The sequence below is a fragment of the Apis cerana genome, linkage group LG6 (genome assembly GCF_029169275.1).
Source record: "Apis cerana isolate GH-2021 linkage group LG6, AcerK_1.0, whole genome shotgun sequence".
NCBI lineage: Eukaryota > Metazoa > Arthropoda > Insecta > Hymenoptera > Apidae > Apis > Apis cerana.
The window spans coordinates 1,922,094-1,943,644 of record NC_083857.1 but is presented as its reverse complement, the minus strand read 5'-3'; the positions used below and the strand labels follow the sequence as shown (position 1 = coordinate 1,943,644).

The following is a 21,551-nucleotide window of genomic DNA, read 5'->3' as shown; positions in this document are numbered from 1 at the left end:
TTTGAAAATGAAAATAAATATAAAATTATACACGTTATTTATTAATAATAAAGAATTTTTTTTTAATAATTGCCATAATAATGTATCAAATTGAGAACTAAGTAAATTGTGGTTTTTCGTTATGAAATATTATGTACGATAACGTTTATCAATTTATCGAGTGATTAAACGATTTTGGTTGATAAAAATATTGGTGGATGGGAATCGAAGTGGAAGATTATCCGAATACATTATAAATTTCAACGAACAAATTTGCGCCCGTTATTGAATCATTAAATTATATTAATCTCTTTTTCCCCTTTATTTCGTTTTGTATCTCTATTCCTTTCATTAAGCCGAAATATCGGGACTATAAATTTCAACGCATTTTTCACATTCACAAACGTTTATTACATACCCATTTGTTCTATTATTTCATCGATATTTATTCAGAAATATTGATTGAATTACCCTTTAAAATAACTTTTTTTTTTATTTCATTAATTAAGCAATTTTATATATTAATATTTTATGGATAGTAAAAAATTGATCTTAAACGAAGGAAAGATAATTTTCTTTAATCAATTATTTTAATCGAATATTGGAACACCATTTAAAAATTAATAATATTATATATTTTTTATCTTTGATCTCGCAAACAGGAAAGTTGAAAATAATTATATTAAAAAAGTAAAAGGAACAATGAGATTAAAATTACGATACTTTTCGCTAGTACTTCTTCATTAGAAATATAATTAACGGAAAGAGAAGTTTAATAATCTTTATCGCGTTTAAAGACATTGGCATAATTTCTAATTTGATGATATCTTATTATTAACAAGTCTTTTTATTTTTTTTTTTCTATTCTAAAAATCTGTTCAAGAATATGTACTTCTAAAAAATGTCGCATAACAATTTTTAACATTATCTAAGTAATCATTTCAAGTGATCAATTCAAATGAAAGCGTAAAATTTAAAAATGTAAAAAAGTATATCGTTTCAAATCGTATCATCATTAAATTTCTCTGTGTTTACATCATGATTATATCAGAACGAGAAAAAAAATGTACTATTTCATTAGAAAAAAAAAAAAAAGAAAAGAAAAAAAGAAAAAGAAAAAGAAAATTCTATCATCTTGTATAATAATTTATCTATTAATAATATAATAGTAAACAGATACAAGTTTATAAATCATAAACTTCTCCTCTATTTTTCAAATTTAAACATGTAAGAAGATTATATGAATATTTTAATTATCCATAAACTTATATAAAATATAAGATTCTAATATTTTTAATAAATAATAATTTATAATAAATTTAATGTTTAATGTAATAACCATTAATAAAACAAAAATGCCATTAATCATTATCAATTAATCACTATCAATTAACCTATTAAATACAAACTTTAAAAACACTTTTGAAAAAGAATATGTATCAACTTCATATAAAATTCTGATAAAAATTAGTGCATGAAATTCATTACACATAAAATTTCACGATATTAATTATTGAATCACATAATAAAATCTATGTTCTATTTCACAATAACTCGACTCACACTTATAATTAGTACCTACACATTTCATACATCACATCCTCTAATTATTTCGAGCGGTGCAACGTACCGAATCCTCATAAGCACAAGGTTGCAAGACAACTCCAATAACGTCTCGTTTCCAAGCAGGCTTATTTACCTTAGTGAATCCTGAAACGTAGAATAACTTACACCACTCGACGCACAAATCTACGGATCTTATGGAAAAATTCAGGAAACGTCCTATCAGATCGCCGGGAATATCGCTCTGAAAGCCTCCTCATCGGATTTCCGGTTATTTTAACCGATATGAATGTCAAAAACTCAGATAAAAATGGTCGAACCGATGATTCATTGTAGTGGAACATTCTGTCTCTAAAAATCGCGATAGAAAACGAGATAACAGAACTGTCTCGTTATCTATTATATTTTTCTATATATTTGGCGAAAAGAAGATCATTATGAAAAATACTTTCATTATATATTTTTTATGCGCGTATGATCAATTGCAAAAAAATTAAAGATAAAATACGTTATTTTAATATTAAGTAAATTTAAATGTAGATTAAAAGAAGATTATCATCTTATAAAATTTATTAGTATATCGTATATCATGATTTCAAGTTTGAGGAATATATATGTATTCCTATATAGTATCAGAATTTTTGTAGGACGATGTGGTTTAACATCACGTTCAAGCTGATATTTTATGGTTAAAAAATTCTTTTCTCTCTGCAAAGTGCACAGACTTGTTCACGTTGCTCGAGTAAAATGATCAGCCATAGTTTATCGAGACATGCAGTGCACAGAAAATGTGTATAGGATTGTACAAAAGGATGAGGTCTCGTTTATAACATCAATGGAAGATGGACAATTGAGAAGTTCAATGTATGAGCAAATTATGATACAACAATGTTAAGAAATATTAAGATTTTTATGAAAAATAGTATTTCAATAGATTTTGTATAACAAAGACTGCAATTTTTTATTGTAAATTTATTAATATGAAAATTATATATATATTATATATTTTTATTTTCTATATGTTTGAAAATTGTATTAAAGAAGAAGTTTTATAAAAACTATTTTTCTTCTATCTTTTCTTACATATTTTATTTCTTGTAAATGTTTTATAAATAAAACTTAAATTTCATTTTCATATATCTTCTATATTACCACTTTCTTTTCGTAATCTATATTTAAATTTGTTTGTAAAAAATAATGATTTAATTAAATACAATTAAAATTAGGAAAAGAATTCGAATATATTAGTCATAGTACAAATAAGAATTTTGTTATACAGTTAATAAATTAAGGAATAATAACATCAAGAGATATCAAAATTAATAAAAATCTCATTTTGTTCCTTTTTGCACTGGACCCTTCAATTATTCTCTCAAAAAAATGAACTTTTCAATATAAATAAACAATCATTTATTCATATCTTCCACAAAGAAAATCAGGAAAAATCTCAATAAAAAGTATTTCAACACAGTTATAAATAGAGAAATTCTTATACGCCTAGCAACACGCATAGTGCAAAAAATAAAAGACGAATAAAGGACGAGCGAGGAGTGAAACGTGAAACCGCAGATAGATGAAGAAAAGAACGTGTCCTCCACGCGAATGAGAAACGATCGATCCCTTTGATTTCATCATTTATATTTATTTTATCTATATTCTGTATTATCATTTTATTTAAAAAAGATATCGATATCGATATTATCATAATCTTATAATTACAGTTCTTATAATTACTGTTATATAAATTTAACTAATTTTTAATAAGATATTAAAAATTAATGTTAAATTATATAAATAATATAACGTATGTATTAACGTAAATAATGATTTCGTACAACCATAATTTACTTTTACATTTCATTTTAATTAATAAAATTCAAATATAAAAAAAACTTTACGATAAGAAATATCAATAAGAACGTATTAATCATACATTTTAACAGATTTATATAAATGATCTCATGTCATCGCGAAGAGGAACAATCTTTCTCGACTGACCCAAATGAATCGCGATCGAACAAACGAGATCAAGCCACGTTTGCTCCCCCGAGTTTCATCCACGAGGCGAATCTCCTATCTGTCTAATATAATATCGGTTAGTAGTGGTTGCGGATGGAACTAGTTCAGAGAAAAATTCCCACCGCGCGTTTAAAATAGATTCGCGATTCGAAGCCGCGAAATTAATTTAATCGTGAGCATCGTGACTTTCCATGAACATCGAGCTGATTATTTAGAAGCCGCCTGGGAAAAGAAACATGGTGTGAGAAGGGCTTAAGGAGGCGATAATATCGGCGAATGTGTATTTCTTGGATGCAGCCAACGAACGGGATCCCGGTTTATGTATGACCAACTCCTGTATATAGTCCTGAGATGTCCTAAGTACACGTCTCTACATACAGGATATGAATCGGTGATCGTGTTGCCGCAACGTATACACTGTGTTCGAGAAACGAGTAAACGTATTCATTTATTAAAACGAAATTGTGAATATTGAAAAATGGTATTTTAAATTAATAATTAAATAAAAAATAAATATGAAATTTATATATATGAAATTTAATACTTTTTTTGCAAGAATATTAAAAATATACTTTTATTAATAATTCGTTGTTAATAATTAATAAGGATTTTTGATAAAATTAATTGTATTATATGAAAGAAAATTCCAAGAATTTTTTTAATAACATTATTTTTTTATAATTATATAAATTCTATTAAAATTTTATTGAAAAAAAATTATTAATTTAATATATAAAATTAACTAAACTTTTTTCTTTACTTTTCAATTTACTTTATTAAATTTTATTTTTCAATTATAAAAAAGTATTTCAATAATTTTTTTAATATTTTTTTCGTCGTTATTTCGTTTTACTTAGATCTTACAAAATGAAATAAAAATTTCGATATTTATAACGTCAAGTTTGAATAAGTAATATGATGAATGATGATTAAGTATCTGTAGTATACATCAATATAAGATAAATCATTGGGGAAAAAATATAGAACGAATAATTTTAACGATATGAAGTATATTAACATCAGCTTTTTTTATTTGGAGCGTGTAATTGCGTACTGCTATTCTAAATTTTATTCTAGAATAAAAAGTATGTCGAATTAAAAAATCAACAACGCGAGATATAATAATAAACCATACAATAAATAGGAAGTAAACCTTACCAGGAAGATAAAAAAGAATAACAAATGAGAACATTATTAGATCATAAAATAATATTTTTAAAAAAATATAAGAAATATATAAATTTTTACGGAAAAAAATCAAAATATATATATATTGCTCGAAAAAATAAAAAATTATATTTTATAATTGAAAAAATTATTTAAAATCAAATAAAAGTTATATTTAATATACTTATTATTACGTATATATCGTTTTTAATTTATTTTCTCTTTTAAATCTAACAAATCTTTATTTTTATTTAAAACAACATTTTTCTAAAAATATGTTATAAATCATCTTATAAGGATTCATCTTGCACATTATCGATCAATCATTTGCTATATAATTAAATACATCATATATTTTGTATTCTAAAGAATAATTATAACAAAACTATATATCAAGATCTGTTTCTATCTTACACCATAGAGATTTAAAACGGTTATTTCATGCTCATTACCAAAAGATAAGTTATCACATTGAACGCGTATAACGCGTCTTGAATACTCAATCAACCCACCGCAGCGATCTATCGCGCAGACTCATTGTAATTCAGAATTCATGATTCTATTCGCCTAGAAATGTCCCTGGAGAAAGATATAGAATAGACGAGAGAAATATTTGTGATAAGTACCAAATCAAACAGTAAAATTTATTTTTCTCTTAGGAGAAAATTAAATACAAAATTTGTAATATTATATATTTGAAGTATTTTAAAAATAATAGTAAAAATATGATATATTTTTACAAATTTTTAAGATTCAAATCGACGAATAATAATAATTCGAAAAAGTTAAAAAACGAGAAATTCGAAAAAGTAAAAAACGAGAGAAAATTATAATACATTCATATAGAAAATTAGGAAATTAAAAGAAACAAACGCGTCTAAAATACACAAGTGATAAAACATTAGAATGTAAGTAAAGAATGTAAAATTAAATATTAATCATAGATTTTATTTACACAAATAGAAAATCATATAGGTATTTATTATCCAAATGTTTTCATAAAGCGAAAATTAAATTTCAAATATAATGAAATAATGCTCATGACAATATATTTATTTCTATGCCGCAATAAACAAAAAATCACACAAAAAGTGATTTCTATTTTATGTCTACAATTGTTCAAGATGCAAAATTATCCAAGCGTTAAGTTTTTCAATATTTAGTTAAATCGTAAAATAAAGTGAATTGAATAGCTTGCTTTAAAAGTGAGTATAATTAAATATTAAAACAATATATTATATTAAATGTCTACATAAAAATTTTATGAAAGAAGACTTTATCAAGATTTTATCGTAAAATTAAACAAAAGAAAATCTATAAAGATATAATATGTTATTTGTGATATAAAATGTATGTATAAAAGTAAAATCAAAAAAGGAAACAAGATAATATTATCCAGATGATAGTGCAGACTTATTTTTCATTTTAAACTATATCATTTATGAAATAATTATGTTTTACAGATTTTTAAATAAAATGAATAAATTAAAATATATAGATTTAATATAATACATATATATAAGATATGTTATAAGTAGGTATGACGTAAAAAAATAATAAAAATATAAAATTTTATATTATATATATATATATATTGAATGTTTGATTGAATAGCTTGTTTTGTATATGAAAAAAGTTACATAAATAGTTTTAACGATAAAAAGAAAAAAGTGATTAATTAGATTAGATCGATTTCAAAAAATCAATAATATTATCTCAATAATATTTTTACGAATATATGGATAGAAGAGATGAAAAAATCATCGTTGTTAATTTTTTAAAATATTATTATAAAATATGTATATTTTTTTAATTTTCTTTATTTATTTTCTAATTCAATTTTTCAAATTGTAATACAATTATCTTTAATTCAATCAAAATCATTTAAAATAAATTACAAGATTAAAATAGATTACAAGATCAATTATTACTTTTATATTTCTATTATTATAAAATTAATGCATCAAATTTGAAATTATTCAATTCAAAATATCAAATCAAATTCTTGTCCAAATATTTACTCATTCAAAAACTTCATTTTCATGTAACACCAATTTTTTAGAACATTCAGGACATCCTGTATGTACGTGAATGCATACACACGAAAATGTGGTGCACCACTGCACGGTAACTTTGCCTTTCACGTACCTATATGCGCGATGGTGCACACGGTTTCACAGGTTATTTGCATAGTCTGCTCGACTGTCTGGCGCACGGAAGCTGACTACGAATTCCTGCTAGGGCAGCCGCCTGTGTCAAGTGCAGCTAATTCATTTTGCTAGCTATAACAGGGCTCTAGCTCGATTGTCCTTCGGATAATATTAAGACCCATGGCGTAGACTTAAGATATCGGCGACTTATGACACGCGCGGTCTTCTCCATCCCAATTTCCATGATATTGATTAACTTTATTCATATGATATGAAACGCTTAGAAATATCTTATAAATATTGCAATATAATAATATATAGAAAAGATATAATGATGTATAATAATATATCTGAGCATATTGAAAATGAAATGATTAATTATTAATATGAGTTATAATCATAAGAAAAATAAAATTCAAAGTTAAAATTAATTTAAAAAAAAATTATAATTAAAAGTTATAGCATTCTATTTTCTAACATTTTGTAAAACATGGTATCATAGTTTATCAATTTATCAGAAAACACTTTTGAAAATAGATATAGATAATAGATATAGATAAATTTTTAACCCTTTTTATAATTTTTTTTATTTTTTAGATTTTTCTTAGATACATACAAATAAAATAGAATAATTAAAAAATAACAAAATAACTAGAAATAGAAGAAGGATTATAAAGTTATTTTTTTTTTTTTAATTTTTTGATTTAACATTTAGGAAAATTTCATTGTCAAAAATCAAATTGATCTTCAACATTTTGAAAAATTAAATAATTGATTAAAAATAATTGATTTTTCTGCAACTTACAAAATAATTATATTGTATTTCTGAAATAGATTGAGGAAGAGAATTTTTTCATTTTTTATAATATAAAATTTTGTCAAATTTTAAAATATAAATAAGATGAATAAAAAAATTTGAGAAAAAATTATTAATTGAATTAATAATTTTGAAGAATTAAAAATGAATAATTAATTTGAATTAAATTAAATGTATCTAGCAAAAAGGATGCATAACAGATATTCATGTACCATGAAAAAAATCTCCAATTTCTTTTGTGTATAATTTTCTTCCTCGCGGTAACAAATGAGTAGAAATGCAGAGTAACTGTTTATGCGTAATAAGGAAGGATGTACATAATTGTTTTAAATGCGTAAAGTATGTTTTTGTGTGGTTAAATAGAGCATGTCAAATCATTGTTGATAAATGGAATTATGAGAATACTGGGTCAAACTATGAGATTCCCCGTAGAGTTTTAATAAACTAAACGATTTTTATGAAAGAATGATTGATAAATCAATGTCGAAATAAAAATGTGTAAAAACATATAAATAATCAATATTTCTTTCAATTAAATAAATTTATACACATCGAAACACAAATAGTAGTAATTTTAATGAAAATTAAATCTAAAATTTATATTTCTAAGATTTTATCAAGTTTAAAATAATCAAAATTTTTATTAATTTTTATAAATTTTAAACAAAGAAACGAAGGTGGAAAAATAAAAAAATAGATTTTAATTAATTTTATTTAAATTAAAATAGCGCATAGAAAATTAGCATAAAAAAGAAATGAAGGGAATTTTCAACTCGAAATAAAATATAGAAGTGAGTCTATAACAGAGATGAATATTACCAAATAGAAGAAAATTTTTATTTTGTAAAAAATTTAATTTATAAACACACGTAAGTTTTATACATGTATGTATAAATTATAACACGTATAAATTCTAAAAAAAATTTGATGAGTTAGATTTAAAATATAGAAGGAAATAAATTATAATTAGAATGATTAAAAATTTAATATTTTAAAAATAATAATTTCCTTGATCATACAAATTTAATAATGAAATTCGTCGAAACATTTAGCAAAATCTTCCTCCATATTAAAACTTTAATTCCACGAAGCCGGAAAATTTCATCAAAAAAATATGATGACAATGCAGTTCCCTCCTTCCTAATAGATTTCATTCGTTTCAGCACAAAACTCCCAATCGGTAGCGTTAAAAAAGAAGAAACCTGCTTACCTCTTCTACTCCGCGAATTATTTTTGTACAAAGAAATCCACGTCAACTCATGAAGGATAATTCTGTCGAATCAACTTCATAATCGCGAATGAAAAAAATGATCGATCTTATTACTAATCGAATAAACGTCGACTAAAATAAATTGAAAAAAATTCTAATATCGTATAATAATTGCTAGGAAGAAGTCTCGTTTCACGCGTTACACCATAATAGTCGGAAGCGTAAAATGAATTCGCCTAGCCAACAGCTTATGGCACACGCGTCGATTGACCTACATTGTTGTGTCACAGGAAGGGACGCCTGGAACTGAATTACCGGAACACTAGTGAGGGCAATGGACGAGCGTGAGGGTGACTTAATTAGCCAATTATTGTCATCGTGAATGGGATAGGCGGAGGGAGACAGAAAGAGTACAGACCACCTATACAGGTTGAACCTCTAACGACCACCCGTCGCGTCGTCACACCACGATCCGACTAAATTCAGGACAAAGCCGCGTAGACGTCAGCTTTATCCTTGAACTGTAACCGTTCGTTCCGATTTTCCAAAGTAAAATCTGTCTTCTAAATTGGACGCTACAGTTTCGTGCTATTTTCGCTAAAGTGCATAGGTGAATATATCTACCCAATATCGATATATTTAATCCATTTGTTTAGGGTTAATGCAAAAGAATTATGTCACATTTTTGCAATTTCACAGAGCTGGACATGCGCGATTTAACGAAGAACAATGGAGTAATAGAATCGGGAGAAAAATGGTAAGTTGAAATTTTATTTTATGAAAATCGTGAATTTGAATTTGAATTAAAGACAAAGACTTTGAGATAAAAATTTATACATGAGAAATTTAGAAAAATCTTAAGCTGTAAAAATTAATATTGCTTCACAAGATTTCACAAGGATGACATTAAAATTAACAAATTAGCAAATCCAAATTCTCACGATGCATTACGAAAATATGATGCCATTATTAAAATATATAATTACTAAATTTTGGTATTGATGCAAGATATCATTGCGATTTGACACCAATAATTATTTATAAAAAATTACTTCTATCTTGATGAATTTTTAATATATTCCAAAATCATTCTGAATAGAATAAAAATTTTACTTGACAATTTAATTCTTCGTTTAAAAACAAAAATTCTATCCATATTTTATTATAAAATCATAACTTTTTTAAAAATTTTATTCTTCGAAAATTCAATTTAGATGAAATTAAATTTATAAAATTAGTTAAACTTTAATGCAAATTATTAAATCAACAGTTAAACCAATTCAGTTAAATGAATTTTTATTTTTTAACATAAATTAATATCGAATAAAAATTTGTTTAATTTCCGTTTTATATTAAATTAAATTATGTTAGGTTAATAATTTTCTAATGGACAATGAACTTAACCTAACTTTAATTATTTTTTATAATTTTTTAAAAACAATTACCAAGCCGATATTCGTCGTAAAATCATAACGACATCGAATTACAACAAACATTCATAGATATTTCAGCATCCCAGTTTGACGCATAAAAATTCATGTCAGTACGAAACTTGTGTATCGAGGAAAGTTCGAGGAAACCCGATGTCCTTCGAGATCCTTGTTAGGCACCGATATCGGTAAACACGTGGACGCTCGCAATCTCTTGGCAAACTAATACCAAGCCAGACTAATATCTATCTATCGTGAAACGTTAAAATATAATGACTATCATATTCTTGGCAGAGGCAAATTGTAAGTCGGTTGGATATGCACGGGGAAATTATGTTTTTCCTTGCACAATGTGTAAAGAGTACTTTGTGTACAGAGTGCCACGGTTCGGTGGACAGACTGCTTATTACACTTGATTTCCTTTCAGGAAGACTCTATAAATAAACAAAACTCGTTGCACCTGCATATGTTAACTAACATCACGCAGTTGAGTTTTAATGAGGATTTAGATTTGGTGTAATACATGCGAATGATGTTATAATACCTATTTTATCTTTTAATGGAAAATCTATGTTTCATATCGAAATGATTTGTGTTAAGAATAGTTTTTAATTATTATTTTATTTAGTATGAAATAATATTAAGAATAAAAATTGTTTAGATTTGCAAGTTAAATAGAAAGTAATAAAAGTTCTTTTGAAGGAAACGTTAAAACTTTTCGAAACATTAAAGATAATTCGAATGTCTATTCGATCATCGTATATATATTTTCTTTTATAATTATTTGTATTATATTGAATCATAATAATTTTTTAATAATATATACATCTTAAGTATGATAAGTGAATCGAACATAAGATGCAGAATAATTTAAATTGTTATAGATAATTTATTGTCATTATGAATGATTATAATATAATACAAATATAATCAATAATTTGATAATAATATTCAACGATAATTTTAAATATAATTAATATTGATGTAAAAATACGAAATAACTATACAAAAGAATATTTTATCAATATTTTTTATTAAATTCATGGTAAAAACGATACTTATCGATTTCTGTTTTTTAAAAAAAGAAACAGAAAAATATTAATTTAAAAAAAATTGTTTAAATTTAACTACAAAATCGTGTGTTTCATAATTTAAATTAAATAATTGATTTAATATTTATTTAATTGCTATAAACTACTGATGATTATAATTTTTTCTTAACTTTACTTTAAATATTTTATAAATATATTAAATAACACAACAGAAATAAATCATGGAAAACAAAAATGAAATATAATATAAGAATGACTCTGTAATTAAACAATTAGATGCCAAATTCGTTTAGAAAGTACACTAAAGAAATAATAGAACGAGGTAAGCACACAATACTCTTAACAAGCAACGTGCCAACTCTTTTTAGCCACGTGTACTTCCTCCCGTGAATTCTGAGACGCATTGTATTCACTCGAGTTGACCTATTTTCGCATCACCTATTGGTGAAGATACTTTTCTATTATAATCTCGTTTCGTGAAACGAGAGGGAAACCCGAAGATATTTGCATTCGTGGAACGATATGAAATAATAGGTATTCTATTGTATTAATATACAGACATTCCCTTCTGTTCAACCTTCATCGACTGTTACAATCATTGTTGACACAATATACATTTGTATTACATTTATAAATATATATATATATATATTAATTTGGAATACATTTCGAATAAAAATATAATAAACAATATATTATATAATTTTTTCAGTTTTTTTATTACTTTTTTAATATAATTACCTTTTAGATAAATTAAAAAATTTCTTATATAATTCTGTAGTATTAAATATAATAAATAATATATGTAACAATAATACGTATATAATAATATCATATTATCTAATAAATAATATCATGATTCCGTAATATTAAATAATATTATATTATCATATAAATAATAAAAAGAATATTCTGATAAAATACTTTGATAAAATCTAATAAAATTTTTATCTACTTTGAAAACTGTATAATAAGATTATAAATATTTTCAAAGAAATAAAAAAAATTTTGAATTATTATATTAATATTATAGATATTTCATTATTACAAATAATGAATATTTTGAAATTTTTTTTTTCACCTTATACTTTTTCTAGTGTCAATAATCTGTTTTAAAATTTATCTTTATATATAACATCTATCCTTCTAATCAAAATTTCTAATGATACTTTTTATTTCAAGAACAATAAACTCTAAAACAATGACACTGAACCAACCAATAGACCATGATAATTAAATCTCAAACAAACAATCTTAAGCATTAATTTCTCAAAGAGAATTTTCCACGATTAACAATAATTAGTAGCTGCGAAAAATTGGCATTCCAATCTTGTGATCTAAAAGAAAAAAAAAACAAACAAAGCGAGTTTAGAATTTCTTCCCCCAATATATCGGTCACGATGAAATAGTGAAATTCATAAATGAAAAGTTTTCCAATACGGTCGAAGGTATTGATGCTGTTAGCAATGACCTTGCCGATGTGAAGAAAGAGAAAGAGAAAGAGAAAGAGAAAGAGAAAGAGAAATGACGTGATGACGTTCGACATATCGGTTTTGCTGTCACCAATTTCCGGCACTGTCGATGAGATATCGGGCAATCGTGTAAAATACAAGTTGACGGTGCCTCTCTTGATATGCGAAATAGTTCACTCATTGAAAATTCATCCTACGTTTTTCTTTTCCTACACGGTCAGATTTATCTCCCTGAATCCAGTCTTTCTTGATCTTTATTGTTTAATTATTGATTATCCTTTGTCCAGAGATTTCTGTTACGTGCATCAATAACTGTACGTGTTGATTGAACGATGACACTGGTATATAGTTTAAATATTTCCGGCTTAGAGTGAGAGTGAGAATACTCATGAAAAGAAAATAAACACGTATTATAACAATTAAATTGAAGTAACGTAAAAATAAATCTTCTTTTATATTTAATCTGATTGGTTTAAATATATTATTTATGTATCATTAGTTCAATGCAATTATTCATGTTATTTGTTCACAAAATTAATTTAATTTTAATTTTTAATTATTCCGTTTTAAAATATTTTGTATTTTAAACATATTTTCAATATAATATCATTTATTTTATTTCTTATATATTGAACATTCTGTCAATATATATTTTATATTTATCGTATACAGAATAAACAATAGATTTTCAATTTAGTATATAGTTAGTGAAATCTTTTAATATTCTATTATGTACTTTTATTAGCATTTTTCAAAACAGATTTTATCTCATTCAAATATCATCAGATTTAGGCCTCTGAAGTATATTAATTCGTTGTTCCATTTCAAATTTATTGATCAATTCACCAGGAGAGGTTTAAATAAAAAACGGAACGGTCGATATAAGAATGGATCTGCGTTCTCAATCTAGTTCATAACCAAGTATAATAGCAACCGGTTGCAACACTTGGAAAGCGGTACAAACGGAAATTTCTAAGACGATTCGCGTCGATTCCAGAACGCGATCAACAAAAGGAATAATATAAATTCGAGGATTCACAATTTTGAAATGACACTTTCTATTTCTATACGCAATTATTTCTATTCAAATAAAATATAAAACCACGAATTTCTTGAGCGAATATAAAACTCTTAAAAATCTTTTTGCTAAAGAAAACAATACATTTTTTTTCTTTTTTCTCTTTTTTCCAGAGTAAAAAAAGGAAATACAATTGATATTTACCGCGGATCTTTATTATTCTCTGTTCTTTTTAATGATTAAATAAGAAAATAAGAATTAAATAGATTAAATATGAATTTATTTTTTATTAATATAATAATAACAAGAATAATCTTAACAAGAGTAACGAGAAGAATAATAACCGCGAAAATAAAATTTTTTTGATTGGAAAAATTGTTAAGGAGATAAATGTAAAAAATTGTCTTATTTAACAACGAAAACAAATAATAATAAATATAAAATATTGTCAAGCATTTTTATTAAAAACTCGTTTGCTATATTTTCAAAACATTTTAATATTTAAATCTTAATTGAAATCTTAACAAATTAAAATCTTACAAAGTTAAGTACATTATCTAAATCACAGAAATTTCTTATATTTTCAAATTTAATAATTATTAAATAATCACAATTCTTCTAAAAGATTATCTTTTTATATTAAAAGATAAAAGAATAAAATGACTAGATAAGAATTATAACAAATACACTACTTTATATCAATATTATCATATTTCGAAATCGATAAGTGAATTCGATATTTAAACGCATCTAAGTAAAATTATTTAAAAAATAATTTTTATAAATAAAATAAAACAATTCTTAATGAAAGAAAAAATATAATATCAAATTTTTAAAATATAATTTATTAAATTTTTTAGTAAATTTCTGAACAACTATTACTTTAGAAATAGACTTTATTTATCAATTAAAAATTAAATTTTATCATTTATTATTAATATAACTACACTACAAATTTTCCCAAATAATTGAAAATCAAATAATTGAAATCAATAATGATATCAACATGATATCAACAAATTTAAAGAAACAAAATCTAATTATCTTAAATTACACCATATATCTTTATACGTTTATTTCTTACGTTAACCATTAAAACTTTTCTTTTATTGCACTAGAAAAGCAACTTTCAATTTTTTGTTCATTTCGATTTCGCTTTCACAAATTTGCATCGTACATATATCTATTGATTAGATAGCATATATTCAAGAACAACAAAAAAAAAAATAAAAATATCGAGCTTAAGAATCCTCATTTTGTTTCCGTTTGCATGTACAGAGACTACTAAACCGAGGATCGATATCCGCCACTTTCTCAGACTGTTCAGCCATCCCGTTATTTTCATCTCGCTTTTGACATTGAATTCGCATCATACCTATACCATGAGAAATAAAAGAAGATAAAATCTGTATTACCGTCCAGAACAGAAAGCACCACGCATATTTGAATGCAACGAAGATCAGTTCCTCGAAATAGAAATAGAAAGATACAAGAATTTCTTGCGATGCTTGATGTTTTAGAATTGTTTAGAATTTGTTGTGATCGTAGGAAATTGAAATGTTACTTTTTGTAGCTATATGGATGGAAATTTACGAAATCGTAATAATTGTTAAATAAAAAACAAGAATTTTTGTGCAATTTTTATGTAAAATTGTGTAAATTATTAAATAATTCATTGCGATCGAAAAAAGAAAAGCTGTATTTATTTTTTCCTTTATAAGATTAAAAAAGTGTGAAATTTAGTGAAAATTAATCCATTCAATAGCAAACAAATTCAATTTATAATTTCACAAAGCTAAGTATTAATAATAAAAAAAAGCAATAAAATTTATATATACAATACAATTGCAAAAGAAAAATATTAAATTCATTTTATAAAAAAAATAAAATATTATTATTATTAATAACCAAAATGTCTAAAAATAAAAAAAAATAAGAAATTTGATAACGATAACGATCGAAAGTTTAGATAGGTTGGAAAGTGGAACATAGATTTTTAGATCAAAGTATAAAATATACTGCACATAGGGAAACAAAATACGAAAAGGTACTTAAATGTAGTAAACAAGATGATCTAGACCATAAAAATAAAAAAAGAAAACAATATAGAATAATTTTATAAAATTGATGTGAAACAGATATACAATTCTAAAAAATTTTTAAATTAATAATTGTTTTTTGACATAAATAATTCTTCGTATTGTTTTCAAAAGATAATTAATATGATCACTTTTCATTATATTTTATATAATATATATATAGTAAATATATAATATAATATAATGAACACGTAAACTTGTTGATTAATTTCATACTCACCGATTTTATATTATTATTTATTTCTTTCTCATCAAATACGAATAATTTTATTTTTTTTTATATACGTACGTATGCTTTTCTAATTAAATTCATATAAAAATAATAAAATTTGACAATTTAATTTATCGAAATTTATTTAAAATTAAATTATTATTATAATTTAAATTAATTTAAGATATATTATAATAATATAAATAATATAACATTATAATTGTTTTTTAATACGAAAATCTATAAACCACTATAAAATATCATGATGATCAAGACAACTGGCTCAACTGGCAAAGAAAGAGAGTGAAATTTCATTTTAGTTTTTTTAAACATTTCGCGCTGTTAAAATACTGTCTCGACCTATACTAGTTTACCTAACCGTATCTCCTCTTCTCGAAGCGCTCGTGTAGGTTATAAAAGGCTGGACAGGAAAACAAGCATGGAAAATGTCACGGCCTTCCTTGTCTTCCCTTCCAGCTTTGAGTAGCGGCATATATATAAATATATGGGGTTAAATAATCTTTCTTTATTCAAAAATTCGAACGTTAAATTATCTTTTTATCGACAATAATGAAAATTTCAATTTATTTTTGTTCTTATTTTTTTTTATTGAGATTAGTTAATTAACTTTTGGATTTTCCCTCCTTCCTTTTTTACATTTTTTTTATTTTTAACTTCGTTATAATTTTTTTATTTCACTATTACAATTTCATGAACAATAAAGATTCAAAATTATTCATTTACTATTATTTTCAATTTCATTATTAAAATTGTACAATTCTTAAATCTGAATAATATTAAAAAAAAATACTGAGCTTTTGCGAAAAAGATCAATATTTTGATACTTTAGAATTCAATTTCAATATCAATTCAAAATTAATAATTCTCTAACTATTATCAATGAAAATTTATATTTATTTATCATTGTTGCGTTTTAAACTATTATTGATCATTTATAATTTCTATTATATAATCAATATTAGATAACTTTCTCATTATTAGATCTCATTGATTTATTATTTTATCATCATTATTATTACACGATATATAAACATCATAATCATCAAAATTAATACCTATCAACTATAAAATGTCTCATTTTCAATTTACATATTTTTTTTCAATATCATCAAATATTCATCTATCATATATCATATCAACAATTGCATTAATCAATATAATATTTACACAATATTAATCTCGATGATGCGACGATAACAGCGCATATATATAATAAAATAAATAAATCCTTTTATCAAAAATTTATCATACTCCGTTCACAAATACTTATACTTCTACACAATTCATTTTACCTTTTTTCTTATATATGAATATTTGCTTTTTTCTTATTATCGAACAAAATAAATCATTTCATTTATTCCATCCCTCCTATCTCAACTTAATCACAAATAAATAAATATTTTCATCGATTTGAAGTTACATAGAAGAAAAAACTTTAGAAAAAAAGGAAAAAGATTAGAAACAAGAGGATGGAAATAGCAGTCAAATGCTACCATGATACAACGTTATATCATCCTGTTATCATCCTTCCGAAAGATAAACGAAAAAAGAAAGATAACATGGTCTAATCAGTAAAAAAGAAATCATTTTTTATCTGGCACGTCCATAACTATCATCTAAACGAAATAAAGAGAGATAAAGACGGACGTGGGTCGTTCATATGCTTAGCTCGAAAGTAAATGCACTTTCTGCCGCGTTAACTGCACTTTACCGTTTTACTGGTTCGCACGAATCGCGATAAGCCAAAGAATTTTCTGCACGCGACCACGCGACAGTATTGATTAAAACGAAACTTGAGGTGTACGGTGAGCCGTTGTTTCACCCTATCCTTGGTTTTACCGCGCGAAAAAATAAAAACTTGATGCGTTATTCATCAAAGTTCATCTGTCTGGCAATTCAGAAATGATCGTTAGATTTTTCTACGGATATATATACAAATGAATTCAGAATAAAAGTAATTGTTTTAATTTGAAAATTATATTCTTTTAGTCTCTTAAATAGATTATAATTCGAATATTAATTAAGAAGAAATGATAAATATTTTCTTATTAAAAAAACTTTTGACGATAATTGTCAAAAATCTAAAATCTAACTGTAAAAATATACATCTATAAATCTAAAATTTAAAATTTGTATAACTAAATCTAATAAATCTAATCATTCATTTGAAATTGAAATGAGAAAATTATTCTCTTAAAAAGTTTGATTCTATTTTTTTCTTTTTTTTAAATTTAAACCTTATTTAGTAAGGATTCTAGAAAATTGTTAATATGTAAATATTTCTATTCATATTTAAATTCATACTATTTTGCATAAGAAAATAAAAAAAATCAAATTTCAATTTAATTATTCAATCCATTTTCAAGTTTTTTTTTCACGCTTCGATAATTACATTTATATCTATAAAATTACATTTTTAAATTAGCTTAAATTGTCTAAATATTTCATATTATATATTTTCAAGGACTCCTAAATATTTTCGGCAGCCTTTGAAGATTATCATTAAAAAACATCACAGTAACAATTCATCTAAGAATGAATCGTCATAATGAAAAAAATAAAGTGGAAAAATAAAAAAATAAATATTTTTTTCATAATAAGAAACAGGCCATTTGTTCGCGCGCAGACTGCAGGATATCATCTGTTGAACAAGTGATATACATTTCCATACAAGCATATAGCGTATGGTCGCCGGTACGTCTCGAGTGATCGATCTCACGTGGAAGCAGACTGCCATGTCGACATCGGCAGCAAGCTGACCGACGCCGCAGCAACGAGGTCGACCAAGAGGACGAAAACATCCCGGCTGATCAATTAACCCGAGAGGCCGAGTTGAAACGGCCTGCGGACGCTCTCGAACGAGAGAAAACTGACGGTGGCAGCCGGCGAACCAACCGAAGAGTTCGTTTTTACGCACTGAAAGGCCAAACGACGTAACGCGTGACGGTGCCATTGCTCCTCTTCTTTTTCGTCTTCTTTTTCTTTTTCTTCTTCTTCCTTTTCCTTTCTCTCTTTTTATATCTAACCGTATACGCGCAAGTGATCGATTTCAAAAATGTGAGAATTTCTTCGATGAATACACGCATTAACAATCACCCAATCGATCGTGATCAAATATTCAATATTTTGAATTAGTTCCTAAATCTAAAATAGTAATGAAACAATAGAAGATTTAAATAAAAACAGTTAGAAGATTTAAGCAAAAAATGTTTAATCGTTACATTATTATTAGAATTATTAGAATTATATGTTATTATTAGAATCAAGAAATACGATAAACAAAAAAATATATAATTTTCTAGTTTTATTATTTGATTGATAGAAATTTAACATACTGGTATTAGTATAATTTTAATGAAGACATATTTTTTGATAATATATTTTTAAAATTTTCTACATTCATTAGAAATTTCAGAAAAATATAGTAATGGCAATATATAAATATATTATATTACAATTATTCGTTATAATATCGAAACATAATAGCAAAATTTAACGGATCAGTATATTAAATTATTATAATATAACTTATATATATATATATTAATAATCCCTTATTCCGTAGTCTTTATAAATCCATTGTAAAAATTATTTATACATAAAAAATAACGAAAGATTATACTTCAATTTAAAATATTGAGCAATATTTAAATATATGTACATAAAATTAATTAGATTTAATAAACAATTATTTATTTAAAAAAATTATAATTTCCTGTTTTGTTCTTTTAATTTGTCTTAAATTTTTTAATTTAATAACTTTTATTTTTGTAATACAAAACATATAAAAAATTCGAAAACTACGAAACGAATACAAAAAATTTTTAAAAATTTTTCAACATTTCTATAATAGATACGCAGAAAAAAATTTATATTCGTAGGTAATCTACTGAAAACAAAAATATAAATAACTAAATATCTTTTAATTTAATAATATAAATAAATATTCGCAATAAAAAACTGAAGATTCCTGTAATTAATTTGTTTATATACAATATCATATAATTAACATATATAATGATTATAAATATATAAAAATAAATACAATAATTTTTATTTTTATTTTTATTTTATATCAAATTTCGTTTAATTTACATATGTTTAGATATTAAAATATTTTTCAATGTTTTTTTAAAATTATATTAATTATAAAGTAAGTATAGATATTTGTCAATTTTTTAATTTTGCTTTGATAATTTGAAATAATTTTCATAAAAGATAAACTTTATAATACTTATTAAGAAATATCTATATTATAATATGGTATACTTTTTATCATTTTAATAAAAATAAAATGATACAATGTACGAATAAATAAAAATGATTTTAAAAGTAATAAATTTCGAATTAAAAGAAAAGAAAAGAATAGCAAAAATATTAAATTATATACTAGATATTTAAAAAATATTTTATATATTTTTAAAAAATATTATACAAATAATATATACATTACCAAAATATTTTTATTTTTTAATTTTATTTTTGTTAAATTTGGTTATATGACATAAATGTTTTTACTTAAAATAAAAAAATACATATCTACATAGCTGTTTTATAATAATAAATTGTTAGTTGTTTTATAATAAACTTGAAATAGATGTTGAAATTTGTAAGTTTCAATTAAAAAAAAATTTAATCAATGAAACAATTACTTACAGTTGATGTTGCCGGGTCAGCATGATTTTTTCAAAGAAATAAATACAGATACGTACATTTGTACAAAACGACAATAACGAATGTACACGTTTATACACGATCATTCAAAATTAACACTTATTTAAAGAAAATCTGTGAGATGATCAATCTATAAATTACATCGGCACCACACTCAAATTGTATATGAGCGCGCACTTTGCAACTTTTGTATGCGAGCACAGCGAATACCGATAATCGTTTCACGTTCGTAACACCACTCCGTTTGACATAATTTATCTGGTGACCCCACGGCTGGTTACTCGTCGGCCGACGCAAAGCAACGCAGGGAGCTGTTAAATAAGTGGTGGGGATATGCCAGGGATAACGAAAATATATAGATGTTCTAGCAATTTCTTACTTTAAAGATAAAACGATTGATTGGTTTACTTTTTTCTTTGCTTTACGCGATTTATGAATTTAATAAATTTTCATATATATTTAAATAAACAATTCAATTTTAATATAAAAATTTAATATTTATTTATTAATATTTGCTCATAATTCTTTTTTAATTATAGAAAGACATTCTCAACAGTTTATATTTTAATATAATAATATATAATAATAATTTAATATATTTTATTTTATAAAATATTGTAAGAATAATATATTACAACAATATGATAACTATTTTCCTAATTATTTTTA

At 24.2% G+C, this 21,551-nt stretch overlaps 1 protein-coding gene across 4 annotated transcripts in view; it reads right to left on the bottom strand.

Moving 5' to 3' along the window:
- The window catches only part of LOC107993505 (uncharacterized), a 46,737-nt gene extending 25,555 nt beyond the window's left edge, over positions 1-21,182 (bottom strand). For 2 of the 4 annotated variants that reach the window (XM_062075952.1, XM_062075954.1), the window contains exon 1: positions 20,865-21,182. The gene's annotated coding sequence lies outside the window, so the exon portion shown is untranslated. The remainder of the gene's footprint in view (positions 1-20,864) is intronic. The other 2 variants (XM_062075953.1, XM_062075956.1) reach the window with 2 other exon arrangements.
- Between the last annotated feature and the right edge of the window lie 369 nt (positions 21,183-21,551).